This window comes from Mus pahari, chromosome 4 (assembly GCF_900095145.1).
Source record: "Mus pahari chromosome 4, PAHARI_EIJ_v1.1, whole genome shotgun sequence".
NCBI classification, from domain to species: Eukaryota; Metazoa; Chordata; class Mammalia; order Rodentia; family Muridae; genus Mus; species Mus pahari.
The window spans coordinates 98,844,556-98,851,958 of NC_034593.1; positions in this window are offsets into that span (position 1 = coordinate 98,844,556).

A 7,403-nucleotide genomic window follows, 5' to 3' on the forward strand; every position below is an offset into this window, starting at 1 on the left:
ACAGTGCTTGGAGCGTGAGCAACACCCAAGGTGGCTGTCACTCACTGTTAACATCTTTGCTGTGTCACAATCATTTCTCAACTGCTCTCACTCACTACTTCGGCTCCCCTCCCTCCCCCTTAGAGTGAGAGCATGCCATCTCCCGCTTAAGGCTTTCTGTCCACCACTGCTCCTCCAGCACATGGAGGACAATATCAAACCCAAGACACCAGAATGAGTCCAGCTTTGCACCAGGAGGCTCGGCAGAGTTTGGCCCTGCCTGGGTCTGACAGCCCCTCCTCAGTGCTCTCTGTGTGCCCACCCCCTGGCCTCCTTGCTGTTCCTTAGACTTGCCATGCTTGCTACTGCCCGTAGTCTTTGAACTTGTTCCCCACCAGGAACGTTCATGGTCCTGCATGGCATCAGTTTTCCTTCTATATCTGGTCCACTAGATCTGTCTGGAAGTTGTGAAGTGTGTTACCTTCTTTACTTTCTTTATGACACTTTACGTCTGGTCACTTGGTTTCATGTTCATGGTCCACTTCCTTCTGCTGGGTCCTAATCTCCCCAAGAGTAGAACTCTGGGGTCTTCCTCAGCACCTGAGATTAACATCCTTGGTGCTCAGAGCAGAAAGCCCAACTTGGTTTAAGAATTCTAGAAGTATCTGAACAGTCAGGAAAGGCATGGCCAGGAGTGGCTTTAAGTATTGCACCCAGTTCAAAGACATACCACTTTCCACCCAGATGCTGCCAATCTCCCACCATGCTGCTTCAAAGAACTCCCAGAGTACCAATTAGAATGTAGAATTGTTAGGCTCTGTGACCTGTGAACTTCTGAGACTATTTTTTTCTATACACAGGAGATCATAAGTTAGTTTCAACTTCTCCCATTGCCTGTGGGTCATCAAACAAGCATCCAAACAAACCTCAAAGGGACAATAGCTTAGGGAGAAATCAACCTTTGTCGAGGTGATGTGTGGATGATGGTTGGGGACACTGGAAGAGGCACGGAGTGATGCAGGGACTGTGTTAATTCATCCTCTTTACCTTGCTGCTAGAGAAAGCCACACTTGGAATTCACCAGGAAACTAGGATTCCCCAGGAGTCTCAATCCTGGCTTCCTGGAAGCCAGTACTTTTTCTTCTTCAATTCAATTAAATCAGTCCTAATGAGTGGGGTCCACAGAATGGAAGCTCCTGTTTGCAGAGCCCAGGGAATGAGCCAGCATTAATGAGGATGGTCACTGAAAATGAGAAAACTTGATTCTCTCACCCAGGCAGCAGGTAGATTTCTGCTTTCAGGCATCGAAATTCAGACTTGTAGCACATAGTCCCTCTTGCAGTGGGAGACATTTAGCAACAAAGCTCCCGGGCTTTTCTTATGTCCCGACTCCTCTCAGCTCAGCCATGCCCGATCCGTGATTCCTCTGGCTGTTGTCACTACAGAAGTCTCTCGATAAACAGAAGCAACCGCATTTTAACGGAGATGGTAAAATACCTTTCCTGATTCCGTAGGCACGGGTCGAGGGCAAGCGTCGGAGGGTCTGACGCGCAGCTCATGCTTGCCCTTTGATCATGTGTCATTTTGGTTAGAAGACAGCATATGCCATCCTTTGCTGTGTTTTTAAAATAGATTCAGAGGAAGTATGGAATTAATCTTAACCTTAAACACATTGAGCCCAGTACTTCCTATCCAACTGGAGAATGCACTATCTAGTTTCCTACACCTCGCCCTTGCTAAGTTTAGGCCCTTTGGGTCAGCTGTTAAGAAGGAAAAGAAGTGGGAGGAGGCAGGGCTTCGGGAGGATAAGGCATAGCACAGCCCAGAGCATCCAACTTACTTCCTCCCAGCTCCCCTCCCCCTCTGTAATGTAATCAGGCTAGATAGGAGGGAAGGGCCCTTGTGACTTTCAGTGTTTCACTGAGGGGTTGGGACATTTCTCTTTCTCATTGTGCTCCACTTTATTGATGTATCTTTATGAGTGCTGAAAACCAGACCATTAACAGCACATATCTTGATGGTCTTGCTATTCTCTGGAAAGCACAGCTTTGTTTTGCTCTTTAAAAACTGGCCCTATGAAGAAAGTAACCGCATAAAATCTCCATTTTACCTGCTCTCCATGGCAGAGAAAGGCAGTGCTGAGCAACAGTGCTTGGAGAATTTGTCTTTTTCAGACCTATCTATCTATCTATCTATCTATCTATCTATCTATCTATCTATCTATCATCTATCATCTATCATTTATGTATGTATGTATGTATGTATGTATGTATGTATGTATGTATTTAACTTATTCACTCACTTTATATCACAGTTGTAGCCCCCTCCTTCCTCGCCTCCTAATCTCACCCTTATAGCCCCTTCCCCAAGCTACCCCCTCAGAGAAGAGGAAGCTCCTCTTGGGTACCACCCTGCCCTGGAACATCAAGTCGCAGCAAAACTAGCCACATCCTATCCCACTGAAGCCAGAGCAGACAGGCCAGCTAAGGGAAGGGTATCCAATAGCAGACAACAGAGCCGGAGACAGCTCCTACTCCAGTTGTTAGGAGACCCACATGAAGACCAAGTTGCACATCTGCTACAGATGTGTAGGGGGCCTAGGTCCAGCCATGTTCTTTGGTTGGCTCATGGGCCCAGCTAAGTTTGGCTCCGTTATCTTGTGGTGTGACTCCCCCAGCTACTCGATCCTATCCCCTACTCTTCTGCATGACTCTCAAGCTCTGCCTGATGTTTGGCTGTGGATCTCTGGCTTCTTCATTTAGTTAAAGTTGTTGAAATGACCCATTTGCACCCAAGTCAGTCAATAGTCTTCCATCTTCAGAGATATTTATACTTTGGCTCAGGAAGATGGCACTCAGAGGCTACTGTATCTTCAGCCTGATTTTCCCTGAGCCGAGCCCTGTGCTGTGGCTTCAGCTGGGTGTTCAGCTGATGCTACTCAGTGATGCTGTGTTAGAGTCCTGCTGTGTTAGGGTCTGGGTACCCTTTGGGGGCTGGGAGCCATCTAGTGCAGGTGAGCTGACATGGTAACCCAGTACCATGTTTCAGTGGAGGAGGGGACTTTATAGATTTTCTCTCTCCTTCAGCAACCCCTAGTTTCCCAGGCCCCAGCCTGGATGCCACTACCTTTTCTCTCAGAGACCAGGCACCCACTTTTCACAGAAGCACAGACAATCACAGAGAGCAGAGTTTCTGGCTTCCCAGACTAAGAGCACCAACAAAACCTGGAGAGGAGTTTGTAAAGCAAACAGCGGAGGGAGGAGCAAAACCTGACATCAGTGAGAGCAACATGACCTGTTTTGTGGAAAATTTCAAAACACATAGTTAAAATTTTAAGAAGACTAGAACATGAGTTCTTATGGGTCCATCATGTAACTTCCATAACCACCAGCTCTCTGCTAGCTTGGTTATGAATACCCCTCCCCATGTGTGTTTTGTGTATGTATGTCCGGTAGAATTTTACCTTCACAGCATGTGAGCCTACCTACTCCCATAACAAGTAGGCAAAAATAAAATTTCATGAGTGAATACTTGTTGAGTTCTTTTTGTTGAGATCCCTTCCCACTTTTTGCAAAGGTCCTGGGACAGGAGATTGTAGAATGTTTCAATTAAATGCAGAAAGTGACCCCTCCCCCCATCCCCAGGTCCTCCTCAGCAGTGGCTTTCAGCCACTTCCTTCTGTCTGGATTCTTAAAAGTGTCCCTGGTGGGCTGCTAGTGACATGTGTGCTGCTTTGCGGGTCTGTCTGCCTCTGGCACCCACACACTTCAAGGACAAGCTTCCTTTGGGCATTTGAGACCACTGGGGCTCAAACTTTTCTTAATTGCTGTATGTTCATTGAATGTTCTTTTGTCAGGGTGCAATGACCTTTTTTTTTTTTTTTTTTTTTTTTTTTTCAACCACTGGGCTGATGGGATCTGATGAGCTGCCAAGTCACATTGGTGGGATATGACTCAGAGAAGGGAGCCACACGCATGATAGCTTGGTGGCATTTGTCTTAATGAAATGCTTTCGTTTTATAGAATGTTTGATTACCACTGTTACTGCGAAAGATGAGCTAATGGCACCTGTTTTGATTCATACGATAATAAAACATGAAAAAATAAAACAAATCTATAAAATCTTTTGACTATTTCATTCAAGTATTTCTTGGCCAGATGCCACTCTTGGTTCTAAGGCCTGAGCAATGAAGTTTGAACGAATCAGGAGAGAGTGAGTGTTGTACACATGTTCCTGTCGCTGTAAATGGTTTCAATTTGTCATTCTTTCCCACTCCCCAACCCCACTTAAATCAGAATACACATAGGAAAAAGATGCGTATACACTATAAAGGATTTGAAAATAGGGCTGAGAAAAATGGGCTTTGTAAATGTGAACATGCTAGATTCAACAGCACGCTAAGGGGGTCCCAGAGGGCAGAGCGCACTTGCCTGGATCCTTTCCTGATCCTTCTCCTACTTCTCAGCCAGTTGGCTTCCTGTTGGCTTCAGGTAATGGAAAGATTATGGAGTGGGAAGAGAGGATAAGCCTGATGTGTTGGTTTCCTGTGGCTAGTGTAGCAAATTGCTAAACACACACACACACACACACACACACACACACACACCTACCGAGTGGTTTAAGCTACACAAAGTTATCATTTTATGGTTTGGGAGGTCAAAAGTCTGCAATTTACCTTCAAAGACTAAACTCAGTAGGGCCGCCCTCATGCAGGCTCTAGAGAGACCTCTAACCCGTGCGCCCTGCTTTCAGGGCCTACCCATATTCTTCTGCTTGTGACCACACAGCCCCAGTACTGCCTTGACTGACCTCCCTGCCTCTCTCTTATCAGGTCCATTGTGATGACAGTGGGTTTCTGGAAAACTCTGCAGGGCTTCCAGGATGGCTCATCCGCCTCTTGTCACATGCTGCCTCTTGTCACATGCCGTCTCTTCCCCAGCCTATTTTGTAGCAGATCCCCTCCTCTTACTGCTTGACAAGCTGAAGTGGTTTTCTGGGTTTTGGACGAGGGGAAGTGGCAGTGCTTGTCTTTGTGGGGACAGGGCAGGGAGATGCAGGGATGTCTTAGGCACTTGGGTAATTATGAGCAGAGGCTTAGTTTTCCATTTGCCAAGAGTTCTCTCTCTCTCTCTCTCTCTCTCTCTCTCTCTCTCTCTCTCTCTCTCTCTCTCCTCTCTCTTAGGCAAACATGCATGAATGGGGAAGAACTATCTAGAGGACAGCAGTCGTTTGATAGTAGAGGCAGACATACTGGGCCTGTGACTCAGAGCAGTTCGGTTTCTGGGTACAGCTAGTGGGTGCTCCTGACAGAGCTTTTGAACAATACAGGACCACTGAGGAGAGGTTGCCAAGGCACCTTTGAGAAGGGGCTTGACTTCCAGCTGGGCTGCTTAGCCTTCAGTTTCCCCTTTCACCCTCTTTATGATCTGCAGCAACTTGCTGTGTTCCCTAGCATGTGCCTATGAAAGTGGGACAAGGTCACACAACATTAAGGCTGGCATCAAGGCTAAATGAGGCAATGCTCAGAGAAGGATTAAACACATGTGCGTCTTCAAGTCAGTAAAGAGTTCTAGAAATCCTGAGCCCCTATCCATGGGCTGCTTACTGTCCTAAGTCATTGCTCTCCTGGATCTTTTAGCTTACAGGAATATCGAGACATCAGAGTGTACCTAACCACAAACTTGCCTTGGAAAGAAAGCCAGGGATGAGGAGACAGAAGGTACACAGGGTTTCTAAGGTGGATGGCTTGAGTTGTGCTAAATGACTGAAATTAAGCCAATGTGTCTGGACTTGAGAGATGGAGGAGGCAGCGGAAGATCTGAGGAGGCCGGCAAGTGAGGGTATTAGGGCTCTATGCTAGGAGTCTGTGGAAGCCGCTGAAGGATTTTGGCATCAAACATATATGTGTAGGATGAAGACTTAGGAAACACCACTGTTAGTGGATTATGGAGACCAGATTGGAGAGGTACCAGGTGAGGTGGTGAGAGAAGGGCCTACACTGCTCTGATAAAGGCTCACATGGATGCCTGAAGCAGGGACTGTGGAGCGAGGGAGAAGCTGGGGTCCAAGAAGGCAGAGAGCACTGGGGAGCGCCTGGATTGATTGACTAGGGAACAATTGCAACTTATCCCTTTGTGTGCTGGACACAGAGGGACAGAGGAGCTTTGGAGACATCTCAGAAAAGATGTTCCCAGTCACTTGGGAGAGGTCTGCTACGGAGCTAGAAATGTTGAATACACTAACTTATAAATAAGGAAACTCTGACGGACAAGCTAACATGTATCAGTGTTAGTCTGCACCAGGCAAGGCTCTGTTACTATCCTAACTCCCTTAACATCTGGAACAGCCTTGAGAGATGTTTTCTCCACTTTACAAATGAGGACACAGGGACACCAGAGCTATCTTAGACCTTGCTCAAGGTCAAACAATTACCAAGGCTTAGAACCAGGCTCCAAACCCAGGTCAGCCTGGTGCAATGTTTCTGACCACTACAGCACACCGGCTCTTGGTGAGTGAATCGGCACATTCTCAGGATCTACATTGGTTCTATTACAGGACTGGGTTCTATCCCGTGGGCTGGGCTGCCAAAGCTACCCCATCAGTTTTCAGGGTACAGGAGATGTTGGTGTTTCTGGTTGCCATGGTTTGCATAATACGAATTCCTCACCTGCTGGAATCTCCTGCGCTGAGTAGCAGCTGCCAGTGATTGCAGAGGGACACATGCCAAAGCCTCAGAGAAGCACGTGCAGGAGAGGCTGCAGTGGACAGCCGCAGGCGGGGACTATCTTTTCAAGCAAAAACATGTTTGAAATGTTGGGGTTACAGCAGGGCTCTGCCTCTTTCAACAGGCCGGAGGCTGATCCTCACCCTAAACAAGGCAACCGCTGCCTGTAGGAAAACTTTGGTTACTCTTTGTAAGCCTGAGAAACTTGGCTCCGCCCATCTTCGTTGCACCCAGAAAGTGCAAAAGATGCGTTGCCATGGCAAAAGGTCTACCAACTTCCTCTGCAACCCTGGCAGTGGTTTAGCCTGGCAGGATGCCTTCAGTGAGCAATCCCCTCCTGCTGCGTGGGTGCTGTCCCATGCCTAGAGTGGGTGGAGTCCCGGGGTAAATTATATAAACTTCAAATCAGAGATATGTGTAGACAGCTCTGTCTATTCTCTCGTGTTTTATTACGGCAAGGGTCATGTCCTTTCCTGGAGCGTTGTCACAGCTGGTAACTGCTTCGGCCCCGTAGCTTAAAGCCCCATAAAAAGAATAGATAAGTATGACGGTGGGATCAGGTTTGCCAGTCTGGTGGCACAGCTGAAGTACATGAAAGGCTGTCAGCATGGCGGCAGAGGGAGAGCATGCAGGCAGAGGGAGAGCATGCAGGCAGAGGGAGAGCATGCAGGCAGAGGGAGAGCATGCAGGCAGAGGGAGA